This window comes from Myotis myotis, unplaced genomic scaffold (genome assembly GCF_014108235.1).
Source record: "Myotis myotis isolate mMyoMyo1 unplaced genomic scaffold, mMyoMyo1.p scaffold_m19_p_2, whole genome shotgun sequence".
Classification (NCBI taxonomy): domain Eukaryota; kingdom Metazoa; phylum Chordata; class Mammalia; order Chiroptera; family Vespertilionidae; genus Myotis; species Myotis myotis.
Genome location: NW_023416324.1, coordinates 29,482,136 through 29,505,220, shown reverse-complemented (window position 1 = coordinate 29,505,220; position 23,085 = coordinate 29,482,136). Strand labels below are relative to the sequence as shown.

Here is a 23,085-nt window from a genome sequence, read left to right as displayed (position 1 = left end):
AGTGGCAGCCACTCTGGAAACACCCAGGCTGTAAGGCTGGGAGTAGCTCTCTGCCAGTCGCCACACCCTCCCAACCATGCCAGCCAGCAGCCAGGTACAGCCCTCCCCCCCCCCCCCCCAGTGCCAGGTGCCATTCTGTGGGAGAGGGGGGTTGTAGAGCCAGAGCAATGCTAGTGTAACTCACTCCCAATAAGCCCAAGGAGCCCAGGATGGTGGCCCTGACAGTCTGAAACTGCCACTGCCTCCAGGGGGAAGCGTGGTCACCGTGTGCTTCTCCCACCGTTTCTGAGAGTGCGAGGCCTGAGAGGTGTGTCGTGAGGGTCTGCTGCAGGCACAGGAGGTTGTGCACACCCATGGCGAGTGGGGCTGTGCCACGCGTGAGTGTGCAAGAGAAGTGTGAACCGGGAATGCTCGTGTCAACCCAGGACAGTGACACAAGTAGTGTTGGGGAAACGCAGGCGGAGAGCGCGTGCACCAGGCAACCCCAGGCTACAGAGGAGTCCAGGAGGTCCCAGGAGTGCGAACCTGAACCTACGTGCCTGCACCCGCGCCCATCTCCAGCCAGTTCCCTCCCGCCCGGCTCCCGCCGGTCCCTCCACTGCCGCTCCGGCCGAGGCTGCTCAGCCCTCCGCGGTGCTTGGCTCCCCCGCTGTCAGGCTCCCCGCTTACCTGCGGGCGGTCGGGCTCCGCGGCTCCAGGCTGGGCTGCCCAGCGCTCCACTGGGCTGCGCTGGGCTGCGCGCCCGGCCTCTGCGCGCCTCGGCTGCGCCCGCTCCTCGCTTGGCTCCGCCCGGCTCGGCTCCGCCCGGTGGTGCCCCGAGCGCTCGCAGGCGGCCCACGCCGCGCGGGGTGGGCGCGGGGAGGGCTAGCGGCTGGCGCCGGCGGCGGGTGCGGCTCCGGGCCGCCCCGCAGCCGCTTGGAAGCTCCTTATTTGGGCAGTGATGTCAGGGGAAGTCGCAGGGGCCGGACCACCCACTTCTTTCCATTCACTCCCCAGAGTTTCCTGTCGCCCAGCCCGGGGACCCCGCGCCCGCACGCTCCGGGCGCCTCTCCTCTCGCTCGGCCTCAGCCCTCCCAGTCGCCGCCGGCCACGCTAGGGTCGCCGTGTCGCGAGGTCACGATGGGCCGGAGCGCGGTGGGCGGCAGCCGGGGAGGGTCTGTGTCTGGGGAATCCCCGACTCTGGCCCGGAGCTGGGAGGTTCTGTGCGGCGGCCTCCTCCTTGACAGGCCTTGTCACTCTGGGCGCCGCCCCGCCCTTCGCGCCCGCCCCGGCTCCCGAGCTGTCATTTCCTCCCGGGCCCTCGGGGAGGGCAGTCAGGGAAGCCCCGGTGACCGCCGCCGGGGGCCCTGCCTCTGGGAGACCCGTCTGGGCCGCACCCGTGCCCGGCGGGTATCCATCCTGATCCCCAAAGTGCGCGCTCCCGCCTTGCTCCCGGGTGCCAGCTCTGCTCCAGGAAGCCTGCACCTCCCAAGGCGGGAATTCGCCTTAATGAGCACTGGGCGGGGCGGCCTGGCCGGGGCCTCCCTAGGCTCCAGCCTGGGGGTGAGGGGTAACCCGGGGCTTCCCTAAGGGCCTGACTTTACCAGAAGCAGCTGGATCCCAGGTCTTGGGACCTGAGTCACATGCTTTGGCCAGTCTTGGGCAAGCGTGGGCCAGCCCCACTCCGGCCCCCATCTGCCGGCCTCTTGAGAGAGCAGAATGGCCCTCCAAGGCCTCCAGACCCCACAAGGAGCTGTATTTTAGAGATTCTGTACACCATGCATGTCAAACTCAAAGGCTAACACAGGCCAAATAAACAAGGCATGCAGCCCATGGGCCACGAGTTTGACATGCTTGCTTACACTGAGGCTCAGACATGTCAGGTGATTTGTCTGAGGTCAGCTCTGCAGAACCAGGGCTGACCTTGAATCCGGCTCACTCCAGGCCTGGCCTCTGCCTGCCTGGAACAGCCTCCAGAGGTTATGGGGCCTGGGGCCAAAGGCAGGCCTAGACTTAGGCAAACTAAGTGCCCAGATGCTACCCCCTCTCCAGGTCGTGAAAGTTCAAGGACCCACAGGGTGACTGACCCCTATGCTGACTAGGGCTTCCAAGAAGGCTCCTTGGAAACCCCAGGTTTCCTCTGGCTCCAAAGTGATGGATTCAAATTTATGGACCTATATGTCTCAGGAAGTGGGTTCCCTCTGACCAGAGGCCATGGGGCCCAGGGCACAGGGCTAGTACCCTGGAGATTTCTGTGCCTTCCTCATACAACAGCTTCCAGCAGAGCCTCCCCCTCCTTCCAAAACCAGGTCAGAGCAAACAACCCCCTGGCAGACCACTAGCTTTGATGGAAGGAATCTCAAGTTCCAAAGGGGCACCACACTCCTAGGTGCTGGGGGAGGAAGCCATAGCTCCGGGGCTTGCAAGAAATAAGGGAGGTGTGGCTGGATGGGAGCTGCAGGTTCATGTGCCCAGCTGCTCACTCCGGCCAGCTGCCAATCCCCAGTTCTGTTGGTCACCACCACCCCACTCTCCCCCATCCTCCATCAGCTCCCAGAGCCCAATCTTAGATCCAATTGGGTCACCATCTTTCTGACAAAGCCCCGAAGAGAAGGGCCACACTCCCTGATCTGGCATGCAAGGCCCCACTGACAGCTGCACCTCTTGCTGCTCAGCCCTCGGTGCCTTCTACCCAGTCCCTTTGCCCCCAACACAACTTGCACCAGCTTTTACTTTGTGGGGGTCTCTGCACAGACTTTCCCTCTGTCTGAAATGCCCTCTCTAATCCTGCTGTTCTTCTTACCCCAAATCAAGCCTGCCCTCAATACAGGTCCTTCCCTTGATTTGTGGGACAGGGTGAAACTTGGGACAGGTTCTTGCCCCTCATTCCAGTCCTGCCCTGCCCCTACTGCCCCACTTACTGTGCCTGGCTCAGAGCAGCTCTGGGCAGGAGAAAGTGGGTGACTCATAATTCATATGCCCCAAGGGGTGACTTTTTGTCATTTGTGCAAAGGTTCAGATGACAGCCTTGCTCCTGCCCCCGGATGAGCTTCCTCTCCAGGCTTTGAGAGGTGGTCATGGAACTTCCCAATGGATTTAGTCACCTTCCTGTGCTGCCAGAAGCAGTGCAATGGTTCCTGCCTCCAGAGATGGACCATTTAGCCCAGTGGTTCTCAACCTTCTGGCCCTTTAAATACAGTTCCTCATGTTGTGACCCAACCATAAAATTATTTTCGTTGTTACTTCATAACTGTAATGTTGCTACTGTTATGAATCGTAATGTAAATATCTGATATGCAGGATGGTCTTAGGCGACCCCTGTGAAAGGGTCGTTCAACCGCCAAAGGGGTCTTGACCCACAGGTTAAGAACTGCTGATTTATCCCAAATTGCAATCAGCTGGGAGAGACCTCCCTTCCCTCAGATTGGGAATTTAAAGGAACTTTCTGGGTCCTTCTCTCCTGCCAGGACTGAGCTGCTTACAAATGTTTGTTAAGTGAATGAATGATCCTATGGGGCAGGAAGACAAACTAACCACAGGAGGGGCAGAATGGCCCAACTCAGAGCTGTGGCTGAGGTTCCCAAAGGCCTGGCTGGGGATTGGGATGGACGGTGGTATTTCTGATTGACAGGATTAAATGGAGGCTCAGGAACCTGGGCCAAGGCGCACTCCCTGGGTGGCTGCCCTGCAGAGGCTCTTTTCTTGGACTGTTCCTTTATCCCAACTTTCTGTGGCTTGGGATTGTCTCCCTATTCTTTGGGCAAAGTCGTGTGCATTCCCATCCTGGCAGCCTGGCACATCCCTATTCCAACTCCCAAACACACAGTCCTGAGCTGGCCATAGCCAGGTGGAAGGGATAAAATAAAGTGAGCTTTATCAAGCACCTACATTATGCCAGACAATCACACTGGATTCCCCTAAACCAGTGATGGCGAACCTTTTGAGCTCGGCGTGTCAGCATTTTGAAAAACCCTAACTTAACTCTGGTGCCGTGTCACATATAGAAATTTTTTTATATTTGCAACCATAGTAAAACAAAGACTTATATTTTTGATATTTATTTTATATATTTAAATGCCATTTAACATAGAAAAATCAACCAAAAAAATGAGTTCGCGTGTCACCTCTGACACGCGTGTCATAGGTTCGCCATCACTGGCCCTAAACCCTCCAAAGATCCTGTCCGTGACCCCTCAAGCCACACAGGCCCCATCAATCTCCAGGCCAGGAGTATCAGCCCAGGAGCCTTCAACCAGCTCCGTCCACAACCAAAGCTACCTGTGTCCACCTTGAGACTCAGTCCCCAACCCAATCCTGGTGCCAATTCTCATGGGAGACCAGAAAATCTCAGGACCCCAGCCTCAGAGCTCAGAGGCACAGAGTGGAAGCAGGCAGCTCTATTTCAAGACTAACAGTATGAGCCCGATTCTGCTTCATGAGCCATCACCCTTACCCTGGGCTCAGGGCACCTTTCGCGTCCAGTAGCTGGATTGGCCCCAGGTTAGAAAGCAGGTGGTGCCAGGTGCCAGTTCCTTCCTATCCGCCCATCCTCTGCATATAACTGGGCCAGGTCTTGAGAAATTCCCAGAGCTTAGCCCTGGGGCCTTCCTACATTCCTTCATTCCTCATTCATGAATCAGGCCCCTTCCCTGTTCTGGGAACATGAAACACACAAAGCTGTGTTTTGGGAGCTCCATCCATGGATGGAGTCTGGTAGGTAAATAGACCATCCCGGCGCAACTAGCTGAATGCTACACTGCTCTTAACCAGCACGGGGCAGGGTGAAGGGCACGTACACAAGGTGGGAGATAAGATCCATTCTACTTCTGGGGCTCCAGTTCAGGGAGACTGTGGTCCAGGTGTCCCAGGCTAATTGGGTAATTGCTAAATGCTTGTTTCCATGGAAATGCCACACACACACACGCACACACACACACACACGCAGCTTGGTTTTGCTCTAAAGCCAACTTTCCACAGTGGAGATGGCACAGCCTAATAAAGATTAGAGCAGAGGGCAGGGTTGGCATCTGATCTATCATCTAAGAGGCTATCTTTCTAAAAATTTGTTCCTGGCTCCTAACAACCAAATTACAGATCCACTTTTGGAGCACGCTGGCGTTCTGAAGGAACTGGGGACTGCCACAGCGTTCTTGGGAGAGCTTTCAGAGGGGGCTGAGCAACCCACCCTGTAGGCCCTCCAGGTTACTTGTTTAAATCTTGTGCTTACTTACCAGCAACCCCCCTCCACCCTGTCTCCCAGACTCCCATGGCTATGATTTCCTGGACTCAGATGCACTGTGCCATTTTACTATTTGTGTGTATGCAGTGAGTACATGTGGTGTGTGTGTGTGTGTGTGTGTGTGTGTGTGTGTGTACTCTCGCGATACATCTGTTGTACACATGCACCTTGAGTCCTCACTTCTCACAGAGGCAGCCATTTCGCTCCTGGGACAGAGACCTGGGATTCTTGCAGTGTATGGAGCTCACCTCTGGGTGGGGGAGGGGGGGGGCGAGAGGGGCGGGGGGGTCCCAGCAGACTCAGCCCCAACCTCTCTCCCCGGGTTGAGGACTGTATTCCCCAGCTTCCTGACTTGGGCACCACTTCATCCTTAACTCACTTCAACCTGATGCTGTGGGTAACAGTATGTGTCTAGGAGCCCCATGGACCTGGGCTCAGATTCCAGCCTCACACTCACTGTGTGACCTTGGGCACATTCCACGATGCCACTGATCTTGACTTCTTTACCTCAAAGGGCTGCTGCGAAGATTTGACAAGATACTGCCATAGAGCCAGTGATAGAGTACCCAGCATCTAGCAGGTACTCAACAGCTATTGTTACTTTGTTCCCTGTTATGACCCAGAATCCTATACTGCTTGTCTTCATTAATGGCAGCACCCATCATCCCAAATCTGAAGCCAGTTACAAGCCTCCTCCTTGGTCCCCATGTTCACCTTCCCCTCTAATCCATTCTAAAAAGATAGCACTCTCCAAGACAAATTCAACTTGTTCCTTGCCCAGCTAAACTACCCTGTCCATTAGTGCCTTTTATAACAGAGCCTCAGTTTACCTACCCAAGCCTCCCTCTCTCTGCACCACCCCTATCCACCCTATGTTCCCACCATACAGAATCCGTCACTGTTTCTGAGCCTGCCAAGTGCATTTTTGTACATGCAGTTCCCTGTACTGTTCCCTTGACTCCTATCTGCTTGGCTGGCTCCCATTCAGCTTTCCATGTCAGCTCAGAGGCCACTTCCCTTAGGAAGGCCTCCCTGGTCTCCCAGGTGGCACTGGCTACTTCCTTCTTCATGGACCTCCAGCACTTGGTGCTGACTGTCCAGGCTTGTGTCCCAGATGTGTGTAGTCATTTTAGTCATATATCTGTTGCCCCTTTAGATTCTGCAGCTCTGCACACACCAGGCCATCCTCAGTGCTGGGACATCACAGGTATTCAGAGCATGTTAAGGAGGCTTCTGCCTCTCTGGCCATCCTGTGCAGTAAACAACTACAAGAGGCCAGTCAGCCTCAAGCCCGGTGACTAGTTTCCCCCAAATGACAAAGCATCCTCTATTCCTGCACTTCAGACTGAGGCTTTGGCTCAGCCTGAGCCCTGTGTCTGCCTCACTCTGGCTTTTTACCAGAGTTTCTGGGGACTCCCACAGAGCCCAGTGGGCCCAGGTGGGGAGGGTGGGGCCTTTGGTTCTAGGAAATCAGAAGCTTAGTCAAGCCCTGGCAGCTGTGAGAACAGGTTTCCTCCAAGCCAAGGGACCGGCTTGCAAGATCATCAATAACAACAAATATTTACTCTGCACATGGCTTTGTGCTTGCCAATGGGAGGTGCAGCAGACAGCGTCAACTTCCAAGGCTCGCATTGACACAATATGGGTGCAAGTCCCGGCTCTGACTCTTATGAGCTGCCTAACTTCTCCGAGCCTCAGTTTTTACAGCTGTAAAATGGGGAGGATGACACTCAGGGAAGGATTGTGAAGATTAAATGAGAGTTAATAAAATTAAAGGATAAAATGCATTTAATTATCATGAACAAAAGCTGGCAGGCAGTAGATGCTCAATAAAGGAAGCCTCCCAACTCCACTCAAACTCTTGTGGGCGACTCTGATGCATAAGACTTGGTCCTTGACAATAACTCAGAGTGAGGGAAGGGGGGATGAGAATTCAATCATAGCCTATAAACATTAAGACAAGGGAAACAGTAATAGATATGATGAGAAAAGAATTTTGGGAGCAGCAAGAAGGAGAGGGAAATTCTGGGATGGCCTTTAAACCTTTTCCCCTTGTGTGACTTTTTTCCAAGAGTGACTGCTACCACCCATGTGGTAAGGGGCCTGGGCTGGGCAAGGGGTTGTCAGGAAGGAGTCTGGAGGCAAGACCAATGAGGCATCTTGAGGCCTGTGCACCTGACAGTCTGGTTCCAGGGAGGCCCTGCGCACTTGGGAAATAACTATGATAACAGCGAATAAAAGAAATGAATGATGCAGAAGATACTGAAAAGGGGATGAATATGGGAAAGGGTGGAGGCCTAGTTTGAAGGCTAACCTTTGGAGCCTCCATCTAACAACAAGAAAATCTGAAATGGTCTGGCTCCACCCTGCTCAGGCTCCCTCCCATGCAGCCTTTCTCACTTACCACAGTCAGCCACACTTCTTCCAGCCCGAAAACCAGCCCTCTGAGGGCTGTCCCCCTGCAGGCCTTCCTGCTGACCTCCTGCACTCACCCCTCAGTCCCCACTGACTCTGATTGGATGAAAATCCCAGCAAGCTTCTGGGGCAACTAGTGGGTACCACTTAGAAAGGGCTGGTCAGAGGAGCTGGGGAGCAGAGGCAATGTCCCCAGGGGTGGCGGACTGGAAGAGCCAGGGATCTGGAGAGGGAAATGCGGGCACGTGGGTTTGGTGGCTGGGTCTGGGCTTTGAGGATCAATAGCAGTTTGGTGGGGAGGAGGGTCTGATGGCTAATTTTATGTATCATATTGACTGGGCCACCGGGTGCCCAGATATTTCGCCAGATGCTATTCTGGGTGTGTCTGAGAGGGTGCTTCTGGACAAGATCAGTGTTCAAATCAGTAGACCTAGTAGAGCAGAATGCCCTCCCTACTGTGGTGGCCTCCCCAGCTACTGAGGACCTGAGCCAACAACCAGGAGGAGCAAGAAGAACTCAGCCCGCTGCTGAGCTGGGGCACCAGTTTGTTTCCAGGCTTTGCACTCGGACTGAAACATCAGCTCCTTCCGAATCTCAAGCTGGCTTTCAGCCTGGAACTTAGGCCATCGGGTGCTCCTGGTCGCAGGCCGCTGGACTTAGAGCAGAACTGCATCTCGGACTCCCCTGGGAGCCTGCCAGCTGTAGATCTTGGGGCTTCTCAGCCTCCAGGATCACATGAGCCATTTCCTTATGACAAGGAAATAGGTCTCCCTCTCTCTTTCTCATTTTTGCACATATGCATGCAATATATATGCAATATTCTTCTATCATCTCTATCTATCTGTCTGTCTATCTATCCTTTTGGTTCTATTTCTCCAGGGAATCCTGACTAATACAGAAGGCTAAGGTATGAATTCCCCAGATCTCAGGAGGAGCCCATATTCCTTATTTGGAGTCCCATTTGTCCAACAACTCTACAAAATGAAAGGGAATTTCCCACCACCTCACATCTAGAGTCAGCCCCACTCAGCTGGGGAGAGCCTCTTTGCCAACGGGCCCCTATATGGAGCCCAGCACCCAGTAGGTGCTCAGTGATGCTGCCTAAACAAACAGGTACCCCTTTATAGTTGGGTAGCCCTTTATAGTTTGGTGCACAATCACACATGTGCCCTCATGTTAGCTCCAAGGCTCTCCGAGAGGCAGGACAGGGACCAGTTACCAGATGAACACATGGAGGCTCAAAGAGGATCTAGACGTGGCCCCAACAGCAGGCGCCACCTCTGGAAAGGCCAAGAAAGGGTGCTTCCCTGGGTCCAGGTGCCTCTGCCTCCTCTGAATACAGACATTCTCTAACCAACGGTCAGTGAGCACCTGCTCCAGTCCAGGCCCCATTCTGGGGACTCAGAGTAAGTACATCAGTGAACAAAATGGGCAAACAGCCCTGCCCTTGTGGAGCTTGCATTCTGGAGGGAAGAGACAGATAATAAATGAGAAACAACAAATAAGTGAATTATGTAACATGTTAGAAAGAAGTATGTATGACAGAAAGTACAAGGTAGAAGAGAGTAAGGGAATAAGGGGTGCTGGGGTGGGAGGTGGGTTACAAATTTAAATAAGGTAGCTGGGGTCAGCCTCATTGAGAAGGTGGCATTTGAGCAATGACTTGAAGCAGATGAAGAACTGAGTAAGGTAGGTGTAGGAGAAAGATCTTTACATTCAGAGAACAGCCAGTGCAAAGGCCCAGAGGTGAGAGTGTGTCAGCTATATTACTTGGAGCCTGCTAGGCTATTGTGAGATATGTAGTTTTAGGAGAAATAAATGAAGGCCATGACTGGGGCCTTGGCCCCCACAGTAGGCCTCAATGGACACCACTCTTCCCGAAGAGCAGACGCCACTGGGGCAGGCAGCGGGAGAGTCATGGGATGCCTGGATGGAGGAGGGAACAGCAGACAAAAAAGAGGTGAGGTGAGGAATATTTTCCTTGACTACCGTTCTCCTCAGCTTCGACCAGACACCCTCTAGCTCAGTGATGGCGAACCTTTTGAGCTCGGCGTGTCAGCATTTTGAAAAACCCTAACTTAACTCTGGTGCCGTGTTACATATAGAAATTTTTTGATATTTGCAACCAAATAGTAAAACAAAGACTTATATTTTTGATATTTATTTTATATATTTAAATGCCATTTAACATAGAAAAATCAGCCAAAAAAATGAGTTCACCTGTCACCTCTGACACGCGTGTCATAGGTTCGCCATCACTGCTCTAGCTCCTACCTGCGTCATTCTATGGGCTGTCTTCTTGGTGCCTGAATCTGGAGTTGTGCCCAGACCTGCTTGGACCCTCACTGGTGGGGACAGTGCTGGACAGGTCATTTAACCACGGAGGGGAAGCCTTCAATGCCAAAGTTGGGTAGATCCCATTCCTGAGGGGTGAGGGGTGGCGAGGCTCTCAGGGCATTTGTGCGGAGTGGACCAGGTAAAGCGCAGAGCAGCACAGCAGGTAGACGGTGGGGTGCTGGACCCGGCTGGCTGGCTATCGCCACGCAGCCTCGCAGGGAGGCAGGGCTCCTCCACTACACAGTGACAGATGCAAGAAGCAGATCAGTTCCCGCAGCCTGGATGAAGTCACAGTCAGCAGACTAATTTTAGATTGAGCATCTGCTCTTCCGTCCCAGCGATGCAGCTCTGTCTGGGATTCGCTCCGTCTGGAATCGCCAGGGAAACAAATCCTGTTCTCTGGGCACAGACGCTGCTGATGTCCAGATCAGAGCTGGCCAGGGGGCGCCTGCCATGGGGAGGCCCAGGGAGCTGTGCCGCACAGGACACCTGTGCCCCCCCTGCCCCCCAGACTCCTGTCTCACACCTATAGCCATGGAGTCCCTTGGGGCCATCCTTAAATGTCATTCTGCCTTTCCAGAAAGCAGGGCGGGGGGCGGGGGGAAGGTCCCTGCCTCAATGGGAAGGTCTGCCTCTTTCCATCCCCTCACCCCAGCTCCCAGCAAGATCTTGAAGATGTCGTCCCAGATCAGTACGGCCCAGCAAGACCAAGACGAGGAAGCACACAGGAAGGCCCATTGTTGGCAAATCTCCCCAGAAAGGCTTCTCGGGGGAGGTGACTTCTGGGTTGGACTTTGAAGAGTGGGAAGGTGTTTGTTAATGGAGAAGGCAAGAAAAGATCACCCTAGCAGGGGAAACTGGTGAAGAAACAAAAGCTTCAAGGAGCATTAAATGTTTGAGAATGGCCTGAGGGGAGAGGGAGGAGGTGTGGGAATTCTCCATGTGAGCGCGCGTGTGTGTGTGTGTGTGTGTGTGTGTGTGTGTGTGTGTGAGTGAGAGAGAGAGAGAGAGAGAGAGAGAGAGAGAGAGAGAGAGAGAGAAATAGAGAGAGAGAGAGAGAGAGAGAGAGAGAGAGTCAGTCACTGGGCCCTGACTCCAGGCTAAGGAGTTGGGCTGTGCCTGCAGGTGGGGAAGCCTGGGAGAGGCCGTTGCAGCATGTGCTCTGACAGGCGAGCGGGGTGGCTCCGGGTGTGCAAGCAGCCCATGGAATCTGGGAGGGCTGCCTTCCTGTACGCCCCTCCATGGCCTGTCTGGTCCTATCGGGCCTCCCCCACCTCCCCTGCACACGTGAGGTAGACACCAAATGCAGAGTTGCACCTGCGGGCGGGACCATGCACCTCCTGACAGCAGGCCTTCACCTCCACCCTCCTGGCCACTGTGGTCCTGGCTCTGTCCTCGTCTCAATCCACTTCCCATGGGCAGAGTCCCCTTTGCTCCCCTGCGCTTGATTTTTCCACCTGGTGCTGCTGTCTCCAGATTCCTCAAGAACGACCTTGTGTTTTGTCACTTCCCACCTCTCAGCGCTGCCCTCTGGCACATAGGAAGGCTCCATTCTTGGAAGGCAAACCGTGTTCTCTGGGCTACAGGCTTCATTTCCTTGTTTAATTCCTCTAACAACCCCGTAAGATATTTCATATCCCTTTTTACAGGGAAAAAGGGTTTGATGAGGTGAACTAGAGGCTGGTCACACAGCCAGGAAGGGGCAAAGCTGGGGTATGGACCCCAGTGTGTCACTCTTCCTCTCCCACCAGCCCCCCACCCTGAGTGCGGGGCCTGGGCGCAGGTGGTCAAGAGCCCTGGCCAGTCAGGTGGGGAGGAACTGGAAGAGGAGGAGGCCTCTCCCAGAGACCCTACCTTGATGCCCTTGAGAAAGAAGGAGTTAAAAGCTTATGTAAAGAGATTTGCAAATAGATCCTCCAAAACAACATTTGGATGATTTAAGTGTTAAGGAATCAGAACCATATGGATTAAATGTCCCTGACGTTACGTATGGTTATAAAAATTAAAAGGAAGTGTACCGGGAACACACACACACACACATATGAAATATGTATGGCCAGACCACAGTTTTATCTTTGTGAGCACGGAGTTATTTGAAAACACAGCATTCACCCAACTTCTCCAGGGTTGGCCCTCCCACCCCACCCCACCCCCTGACTTCTCCCCACCAAATGGGGCTCAGTTCCCTCCCTGGGGACCCAGCCTGAGAAAGAGACTTCCCAGAACAGCAGGCCTGCTGCTCTAACCACAGGACAGTTGGAGCCAAACAGCTGGGCCAGGAACGGCTGGGGGCTCCCAGAGGCCAGCTGTGTGGTCGCAGGTGGAAGAAGTCGGTGGGAATGCTAGTTTCCCAAGAGCGTCTGTAAGTACCTTCAGAGACAAGGTTGAGTAGCTTTAAGGGCAGGCCAGACACTTTCAGGTGCAGGAATGTCCATTTATAATTGCTTCTGTAGCTCACTCAACTCTCCCAGCAACCTGGGAGGAAAGAGTTATCACCCCACTTCATAGGAGGGGGAAACTGAGGCTCCAGTGGGCTGAGAGCCCTGCCCAGCTGGCAAGCAGGGAAGCAGACCACAGCCTGGATTTCCTTGTCACACACCCAGGGCCACTCCTACCCTACCTCACTGCTGGAAGCAAACTGAAAATGAGCCTTTGTGCCGTTTCACTATGAGCATTAGAAAGCAATTGTTAGTTCCTCAAAGCTGAAGGCTTACCTGGCAGGCTGTTTCTGAGTCAAAAAGTCAGATTTGGTTGTGAGTCTAAATTGCACATATCGCTGAGCTGGGTGAGAGGGTATATAATGCTCAGCTTGGGAAAACTTAAACCAAAAATTGCATGGTGAAGTCCTGAAGGGAAAGGTGTCTTTTAGGTGCCAGAAGCGTGGTACCTCCCTGAAACACTCACCCAGCCTATGCAGAGGGTGGACTTGCCTTCCTGCTGTAGAGAAGGCAACCCAGGTGCAGAGAGGCTAGGTCACTTCCTCAAGAGCCCACAACTGCATTTCTAACCCAGGACCCCCAACACCAGGCCAGTGCACTTTTCCTACACACGCTGGCTGGAGCCAACCCTCCCCAACGGTGGTGACAGTCAGTCAGAAGCAAGTCTCCAGGAGAGTTAATGCCACACAGAAATACACCCAGCCCAGCATCAGGGGGGCTAGCACTGAGTCTGTCTTCTGCATGGCCAGGTTCCCTGTGTCTAGCCCAGCATCTGATATTTGTTAAATGACCATTAAATAAGTCAGTGGGTGGAGGGAAAGGAGGCATTCCCTCCCCTTCTCTCTTCCCTGTCCCTCACTAGTGCCATTGTTTTGTGGACACAAGTGAAGGCTTTCACACTGGTTGGTGTCTTTATCCCGGGGACACTGCCCTGTTCAATGGCGTTGCATGCTTAGCCCCTGTCCAGAGCTCTCAGGGTGCTGATTTTGAGCCTGAGATAGTCCAAGGACATGAAATTCTCCAGGAGGAACCAGGGAGAAAAGGTAAAAAAGCACGGGGATGGGGACAGAGGGCGAGACCAGCTCTAGAACTTCCTCCTGCCTGTACCCAGGACCTCACCCAGAAGTCTGCAGCAGATCTGATCACTGATGGACTTCCTGTAATGGCCCATTAACAGAGTGTCCTTATGTCCAGTCTTATCCCAGGCTGACCTGGCCACAGGCCGCCAGATAGTATCCTCATATGGGGATCAGATCAAGTCACTTTTCAACAGCCTTTCTCATGGTCAAATACTGATTACTGCCCAGACCGTTTGGAGATTCCCAATAGACACCCACAGATGAAAGAAAGTGGCTTATCTTTAATCCACACTTATTAGAAAAGCACAAAGGCCTCCTTTCCTCCCTACCAATGGTTCCATCCTTTGCACCCAATTTTCAAGCACACAGAATTCTTGCAATTCTGGGCATGAGTAGTGTCCTTTGCCCTGAATGTTCTTCCTTACCCACTGAACTTCCCTCCAAACTTGAATTTCACCTTGCACCTCACCTCCTCAATAAAGCTCTCCCTGACGCCGGCAGAACCTGCGTATACTCTCTGAATACTCTCGGTACTTGTACACTTTCTCAGCATCATATACTTTGTATTTAGAGCCCAAGGATCAACATTGACAACTTCTTTCATTGTGTGTAACTTTTGGCCTGGTGACCAGCTCGCTCACTGAAATACCGGCTCCATGACAGGGTGCCGTGGATGCTTTGCTCACCATTGAATCCCAAGAACTGGCCGCCGTGGCTGCTGGCCCACTGGTTTTCCCTCTCTGAGAGGCCCAGAGTGAGACAGAAGGTGGCAGGAAAGGTCTCGGGGACCTCACTTTCCTCCCTGAGCAGGTGAGGTGGAGGGAATAGGGGACTCAGACTCCAGCCTGGGAGTCTCAGAACTTCATCGTAAGAGCATGACAAGGTCGCATAATGCGTCTGAGCCTCAGTTTCCTAATCTGTAAGATTGGAAGGATGTGCCAATATGGGATGGCTTACATTTTCATACCATATCATTGACTCAGCTCATTCTTCCAATCCTAGGGTAATGGGCAGCATTGCTTTTGTCTGTCCAGTATTCCCTCTTCCCTTTCTTCTGTTAAGAGTGACTCAGGCAACTGTTTTCCCTCAATTATAATCCGGGCTGGGCCCCACCACCCTGTCCATGGCAGTGGGCAGGCTATCCATTGGTCAAATACTACAGTCCACTGGGCCAGGTGTAGTCATGTGACCCAAGCAGGGCCCCATCAGAGCACCTCCCTGAGATACCTCTCACAATAACAACTGGGAGGAAAAGGGCTTTGCTCTCCAGAGTCACTAGCTGGGATGGTGAAGGCCAGGAGCCACCAGGGGCCTATGGCCCTTCTCCATTCCCTATGGCCAATGTGTCTGTCCTGCTGTGAAAGAGGAAACCCAAAGGTAACATATGAGACTGAGGTCAAAACAAAAAAGAGTAACGATGAGAAGTGTAAGGCAATTAAGAGTCTGATGACCTGTTGACACTGCATCGCTTCCTGGATCTAGCCGTGAGCCTGGCGTTCACTCACTCATCCATCCCAGTGAAATGAGACCACAAGACAAAACACAATCTCTGTCTTCTCCTTCTCCACCCTCTCTTTCCCTAAGCCAGAGAGAATCCAATCTGAAATCGTATTTGAATCATATTTGAAAGAGTGCTGCCTAATACCCTCAGGTCCAAAGTCAACCCAAAGTACTAAATAATGAAGGACAGTAGCAACGAACATGTGTGTGCATGGAGAGCCCCATACCATTCTACCATGTGCCACATGTGTCCTCCTGTCTAATCCTCATGACCAGCCCACACAACAACAGAGAAATGCAATGGTGTGACGGAAGATAAGGAACACTAGGAGCGGGTGTTGAACACCAGGGCTCTAACCTTGGCTCTGCCACACACTAGCTGTGTGATGTTGAGCTGGTTTCTAAACTTCTCTGGGCTCGCCTTCCTCCTCTATACAATGAGGGAGTGAAGCCTACCTCAAAGGCTGGCATGAGGAATGATGAGACAACACCAACAGAAGAGCTTGGCAGTGTTCCTGGCTAAGAGGGCCTTAATAAACATTAGCTGAGCCTGTCAAATCTAGAAGTCCGTTCTAGAATGACAATTCTCTACATCATGTTTCTAAGAATTAGTGTTGGCCCCGGGGTAAAACGAAGAGGAATGTGTGAGAACCTCCCGGCTAGAGTTCAATGTCCAGTAACACCCAATATTGGCCACTGGCTGCCCACTCTGCAGTGACATGGTTTGGCTGATGGGTCAACTTCCCCACATGGTGGACAGTCAGATGTGTCCCCAGGGATGGCAGCTCTAGCTGCACGCTGATGGGTCACGAAGGTGAGGAACCTGTTTCCAGTTTTCAGATGAGTCTAAGCTGCTTCCAGTCTCCTCTGGACAATGTTGAAAGGAGGGGTCAGGACTCCACAAAGGCTGAACTTGACTCCCAACCCCCATCTAATGGATCGCCGGCCTTACTGGGGTGAGGGCAGGGTGTGCCCCTCTGTGCTGTGCTGTCTGGGAAATTGGACAGTCTGTGTCATCTTCCAAAGAGCAATTCTGCAGACTGCTGCTCAGGATCAATATTTTGGCTGCTCTTTGCGATGTGGCTGTGGGGAAGATTTCCACTGAGTGTGGTTTACAGGGCCGTTCTCCGCTGATGTTTACTCCGTGTCATCCCCACAGCCTGTTCCTGGCAGGCATCTGTGTCTGCTGCACTCCTGGGCCGCTGGGACCGGGACGCTCCCCCCCAGTGGGAGGCTGAGCCACTGGCCCTCCATGGGGCCCGATTGTGACAACGTATAAGGCAGCTGGCCACCAGGCACGCCCCACTCCTCAGCTCAACCTTGCCCTCCTTAGCCGGTCTGGCCAAGGCTGTGCTCTCTTAGGAGCCTCATTCCCACCAACTTGGGGGAAACTGTAATGAGCTGAGCTGCTCTAGGCCAGGGCTTGGAATTCCTGTGGGTCTAGAGATGTGGCCTCGTCCATTTCCTCTTCCCAGGGTGGCCTCCTGCTCTGCTCCTCTCCACCCACTCGCCTCTTCCTCAGAGCCACAACAGGCGCTGTGCAGGCTGAGCAAGACCACTGTCTCCGCCCATCCCCCACCCATCTGAGCACCCTCTTAAGAGATACCCCATCCCCCTGAGGCCAGGTGCCGAGGGCTGCCAAGGCTCTGCGTGCCTGTGTTTGTGCCTGCTCAGAGCAGGACAGCACTCCAGCCAAGAGGCCATCCCTAACCTCAAAGAGAAGGTGACAGAGGGGAGGGCAGCAGGCGTGCTCTGAGCCAGCTCATCCTAGGGTCTGCTCCCTGCTCGCACTGCCATGGCCAGATCTCCAGGGTGGGATAGGTTCCTGGGATCAGGGTCTGGCAATCAAGGCAGGGAAGCAACAAAAATGGGGGAGTGGTGTTTCCAGGCATGGAGTTAGGTGCTTGCAGTGTGGTAGCCATGGCCCACGGAGAGGAGGCTCTACTGGGGTAGTCCGCAAGGATCCTGGGTAGGGGAGCTCACATCATGACTGGGCATTTGGAAGGTCAAAGACCCTTGTTGTGGAGACACCTTGAGGCTGGGTGAATATTGTTCTTTCTCTCATTTTTTTCATCTTCCCAAAGCCACTCCCTAGCTCCTTTGACATACACCTAATTCTGGTGGGTCCCAGAGTTACCACAAGGTGACCTTCTGGAATCCCACCCCATTTTGTGGGTGAGTTAAAGCCGCCAAAGGCCGAGGTCACAGAGCAAAGTGAAGTAGAGCCTGGACTTGGACTCACTGGTCAGAACACAGCCTACGACTCACTCCACAGTGCCATGGCTGCTGCTGAAGACAGAACGGACAGAGCCTATCTCCCGAGAGGGTGCCTGGGACTCTTTTTTGCCTCTACCTGCACTGGGAGCTGCTGGTCTCTCCCACCCTCTCTGAGTGATCCAGAGCCCAGTTGCATGCATTTGGGAAGGGGGCTGGTGGCAGGGCTGAGAGGACTGTCTGCACTCCTGGAATGCAAGGGAGCTGGCCAACCCACAAGGCGATGTCCAGCTCTGGCTCTACTGCCACTGTGCAAACCAGGAGTGCCAGCCCTTCCCCCAGCTCCACTCAGCCCCAGGGCTCAGCAGCTGAAGGTGCAGCCCCACCCGTCACTGAGCTCATCCTGCCCAGGCCTGAGAGGATGTGGGAAACCCAGTTCCATCGAGGGCTAGAATTAACTTTCTCACCATAAGCCACATGCCTTGTGGGTGCCCTGGGCTTGCCTCTCCTCACCTGCCATGGTCTTGTTCTAGCGCCCTTCGGGGCAGGACAGGGCATTTCTCTGTGGGTCGGACCTGAGGCCAGCCCTGATGCCCTCATCAGAACTTCAGGCCCAGCTCACTTTGCTGAGTCTGGTCCCTGCCTGACCTCACAGCCATTCCCTCCGTGGGCGGGGCCCTGGGCTTTGTGTTCATGGCAACCACGTCTGGACCCTGCCATGAAGGGAGATGGACCAGGACTGCCGTGTCCCCTTCCAAGAGACACTAGCTGTCATACTCTGAGCACACACAAAGGCACGACAGCCACAGCTGGGACAACGGCATTTCTCTGAGGGGAGCAGGCCTGAAACTGGACCACCCTCTCAGGCTGAGCTGCTGAGAACCCCCCTACCCCCCCTCCACCCCCTGCCAGTTCCCCTCAGTGCTGACAAAGGAGTCACTGTGGCCTTGGCCATACACTCTCATTCCCTTTTCCAGCCCCAGAGGGTATCACTCAGAGTGCCAAAACAGAGGGAGGGACTTGGGGCATGAGGCTCCCCTCAGGCATGTAATTTATAGGTTCTCAGCCTCATCACAGAGTACAGCTTGGTCTGACTCTGCCTATAGACCCAAGGCCATGCTCTACCCTGCTTCTCCCTAAACTGACCACAGGGCTGTCGCGGTCCTAGCCTGGGGGGAAGGGTCATCTTTTCTACCTCAGCACCACTCACCCTTTTGCCCAGAAACTGCTTGGTGCCACCCGATTCTCTTGCCACTTACTTACCCCCTGGAGGACACCCCAAATCTTTTCAAAGAGTGTATGGAGTGCAAGTCAAAAAGGACACCCCTTGTGGAAGCTTGCCTTCTATGCAGATAATCATAGCTACCAATTATTGAGCACTTACTATGTGCCAAGCTCCAGGCTAAACATTTCACATGTATTTAATCCTCACAATAACCATCCTAGGAGGTAGTACTAATAGTATCCCTACGTTACAGATGAGAAAAATGAAGCCCCAAGTCCTTTTACTCTAAAGCCCTTCTCATCCCCAAACTGAGACTGATCTGTGTGTTTTATCAATGGGCTTCAAGAGCTGTTTCTTGGGGGCCCAGGAGCGACTCACAGTTGAATTAAAATATGATGTGCTCTCTCCCCGGCAAGCGATATGAGAGTGTTCGGCCTGCACTCACATGGCTCCAGGCCTCCTGCCCCTGACCTTGGGGTCAGTTTATGAGCCCCAGGAGACAATGTGCCTTTGTACCGCATTCTTTCATGGACACAGTCCACGCAGAACGTCCTCTGGGCCAGCTCTGTGCAGAGCTGGCCTGTCCCCACCCGTCCCCAGGGACTATCCTAACTGGATGGGCAGGTGCTCCACCTGCCTGGTGCTACCTGATGGAGGGAGGGGTCAGGAGAGAGACCGGTGTCTGGCTGCATGCATAGCTAACTGCCACAACCTCGTGACTGATGTGTCTGCTCCTCCTAACGTGGGCTGCCTGCCCAGCGTTCATGTTCTTTCTATCTGTGAATCCGGTTCATTTACCAATCCGCTCTCAGCTCACCTCTGGGAATGGTGGAGTCCTGCTTAGACACATCCGGCCTCCCTCAAATGCTCCCCCTGATGACATTTCCCCAGCTATTACATAACCCAGGGAGCTCAGCCCCCACTGGCCAGGCCTTTAATTGGAAAGCTCTTTCCCAAGGGCCAGCCCAGGCCCTCCTACCACTCAAGCCCTTCTGTGGTCTCTCTTGTACACGCAGACATGCCCAGGCTCCCAGATGAACATACCCCAGCACACTGCAGCAGCGAGGCCACATCTCTGTCCAGGCCATTGGCCGCACCCAGTGGCTCACACGCCTTGCACTCTCTGTAAAGTATGTGGCCCCAGGTCTTCCAGGCTCACCCCTACCAGGAAGTCCTCCCTGACCACCCCCATGGGCCACCTTAAGGCTGGCCTTTCCCGGCTTCCACAGTACTGGGTGCTCATTGTGCTGCTGTGGGTGTGCGTCTCCCTAACTAGACTATGACCCCCCTAGGGAAGGGACCCAGTCTGATACCTCTCCATGCCCCCAGCACCTAAATTGGCCAGGTGAGGATGGATGAACTAGGTCAGTGAGTGAAAGAAAGGATCCCACAGAATGCCCTCCGGTTGGTGGCCTGGGCACTCTGCAAAAGCAGCCTCATGGCCATCCCAGAATGTCAGCTGCAGACGGACCTGAGAAATCAGCCCACTTTCCAGAGGGGCATCCCAAGCCCAGCTGGGGACAGGTGGCCCTGAAGGGTGGCAGAGCCAAGCGCCCCCCAAGCTCCCAGGCCTCTCCCTGGCATCACGCTGTCTCTGGACCTTGGCAACAGGTTCTGGGTTACTCATTCCTCAGAAATGAACCCCCCAGCCTGGGACACAAATGCCACCAAGACACAGTCCTGGTGCTTAAGGAGCTGGGCAGACATGGACCGAAAGAGCTGTGAAGCGGGGTGAAGGAAGTAACCAAAACATCTACAGAGGTGCCACCCAGGGAGATAGGAGGGGTCAGGAGAGACCTCTTGGGAGAAATGACATCCTAACTGGGTCTTGATGAGAGTTTCTGAGGAGGACTGAGTTGGAGAAGGGCGAAGAGAGGAAGTGGTGGTGCAGTTAAAGAGAAATGTGCAGAGATACAGAAACACGAAATGATACAGCAAGATGGGGAACTGCGCAAGCCAAGTGGTGAAGCTGGAGCCCCAAGCACAGGGGAACCTGCGCTCTGAGGTCGGCGCAGGGGGTGAGGTCACATCAGGAGGGGCTTGAGAGTCACACTGACCCAGCTGGACTCCAGCGCGTAGGCAAAGACCCTTATATGTGGCGCCCAATGCCTTCCAATCCCCTCCTTTGTGCTCCCACCATCTCCAGCGTGGCAGGAAGCACCGATGATGCTATAACCCCACTCTGTCATCTACCCAGGGATCCCCCACACCCTAGGACAAGCTCTTCTCAACTCATAGGCACTCCTCTCAGCCACAGGTATCGTTGCATCTTAGAGCTGGAGCTGCGATACGCTAAGAATTGATCTTGCAGAAATGAGCTCACGTGGTCTTCAGAATGCAGCGCTCTTGGGATAAGTCTTATAAACAGATCTGGAACGTTGTATGGCCACAGCAGCTCTTTCGGGGTCTGAGTGAATGAAAGGGTGGTCACATGGACACTGCTGGGAGCTGAGAGAAGGTGCACGTTGTTTCTGCATTTTCCCACGAGATTGTACCTGCACTGAGAACCCTGAAGCATCTACTCAGACCCCCTTCAGGGCCCACGACTTAGTAAAAATTCAACCATCGGAGGCCGGCAGGGGATGGAGCAGGGTTAGAAGCGGCTTAGGACAGGGAGGCAGGCCGAGGCAGCTGCCTCTGTGGCCATCTCCATTCCAGCACTGAGAGGGTCTGCCCTCTCCTGCCCCGGTGGCCCCCCACCCGACGGTGACACTCGGGACCCACAGAATAGCCCTGCAGGTTGTGTGGGAGCACAGGGCTGCTTCCCTCAAGCCCAATGACCATGCGAGTCCACACTGGTTACCAGCGGAGCGGCCCTGTGTTCCAGCCTCCCTTCCAGGAGGCACTGTCCTCTGAAAGAGCCTGTGGCTGACTCTGGAGATCTAGTCAGGCTCTGCGGTGGCAGATGTGGAAACTGGCCCGGCCAGGGGAAGTGGCCGCCCGAGGGTCACACAGCGAGGCAGAGCAAGGATGCGGGAGGACCCAGGGCTCCTCACTCTCCACCTCGCCACCCCGACTTCCTGGAGGTGACTCAGAGAGACAGTCGGCACAGGAAGGAAGTGGGGAAGGGAAGCCCAGCCTGCTGGATTCCAGGTCACCACTTGGTTAGTTCAAAGCCACCACCCACCTCAGCCTGAGGCTCTGTCTGGTGCCCGTGACCTTGCGGCCCTTCCTTTCTAAGGCCACAGCTGCGGACCGTTTCCTCCAGGGTCGAGCTCACTTGGCCTCCCCGGGGTCTCCAGGGACGCTCTGCTGCGCAGTCCCATGGTGCTTCCCCGCTGCGGGGTCAGGGGTCACCTCCAGAGCCTTGGCGAGTGGCCGGGCCTGTGGGGGCCAAAGGTTCATAAGTGAAATGAGATGAGGTGTAATTACAGCCTCATAGTGACTGCGGCTCGGCAGCCAGGGCTGTTTCATCATCTGCCGGCCAGGGGTGCCCTGGTTAACTCGGTTTCCTTGTAAATCTGTAAAATGAGGTGATACTATCTACGTTCTGGGTTGTGTGGAGGATTAGATGACATAATACCTGTAAAGCCAGCCACAAACTAAGCCACATGCTGGCTCTGGTCTTTGATTACTTTGCTAAGTAGACATACGTGCATCATCTCCTTTAATTCTCACAAGAAGCCTGCGAAGAAGACAGATTATTCTCATTTAACTGGTGAGACACCTGAAACTCGGGGAGGTGAGGGCACATGGCTCATGGCGGGTGGAGAGAGGATTTGAACCTGCTTCGATCCGATTCCAGAGCCCCCGTGGTTTCCATCAGCACCTGGGGTGGACCTGTGCGGGTGCCTGCCCTACCAGCTGCACCCTTGTGTGGCAGGGTCTCTGTCCCTTCACCCGGATTCCTATCCTGGCTCTGCCACTTCCTGGGAGTGAGACTTGGAGTGTCTGGGCTGCTGTGGTCCCATCCATACACTGGACACTGGCCCTGTCCGGCCTTTTGCTCGGCGGAATCACTGAGATGATGTGTGCGATGGAGCCCTGGGCTGCTCTGCACGGCCTGAAGGCGAGGTGCAGCCTGCAGCCGGGGATCCAGGAGATCCAGGCCTGTAGGAGCGGCCACCACGGGAAATGCCACCGGCACCTTTAGCAGGGGCTTTCCAAAGGCTGAGCACAGCCTCTGGGACAAGGAGGGGGGCTGCAGACACCTTAGTCTTTGCTCCACTAGACTAGAAGTTCCTCAAGGGGCCGGACTAGCTCACAGCAAACACCACGGATGGATAGTCACTGCCCCACACTCAGCCACACGGACCTCCCGCGGAGTCACCGAGCTGGCCAGGCTGCTTCCCCACGCCCAGCTCCAGCCGTGCCTCCTCAAGAGCCCCTGACTCTCAGGGAGAAGAGACCATCCCCTCCCTTGTAATCATGAGTTAGTTCCACACTGCAGCATGTGACTCTATCATATTTCCAATTTCTACCTGGATCCCATGTTGGAACAAGGTGAGGGTTTGAATAAAGACACTGGAACTGAACTGTTTTCCGTTACACAGTTAAGTATCTCTTGCTGGACGGTGAATTCCGTAAAGGCACGTTCTGTGTCATCATCTGTAATTCTTAATAACCAGCGAGGGCACCTAGGCGGATCTGTGGTCTGGTCCTCTCTCTATCCAGGCAGCCCACGTCTGTCTCGCCGCCTTTCCACCCCACTCCTGTCAC

The 23,085-nt window shown here is 54.3% G+C and overlaps 1 protein-coding gene across 5 annotated transcripts in view; it reads right to left on the bottom strand.

Moving 5' to 3' along the window:
- The window catches only part of HIVEP3 (HIVEP zinc finger 3), a 320,556-nt gene that overhangs the window by 103,294 nt on the left and 194,177 nt on the right, over nucleotides 1-23,085 (bottom strand). For 3 of the 5 annotated variants that reach the window (XM_036351228.1, XM_036351225.1, XM_036351224.1), the window contains exon 1: nucleotides 670-1,395. The exons of 1 other annotated variant lie outside the window; for it this stretch is intronic. The gene's annotated coding sequence lies outside the window, so the exon portion shown is untranslated. Of the gene's footprint in view, nucleotides 1-669; nucleotides 1,397-23,085 lie in introns of those variants that run through there. One more of the 5 variants, XM_036351229.1, reaches the window with a different exon arrangement.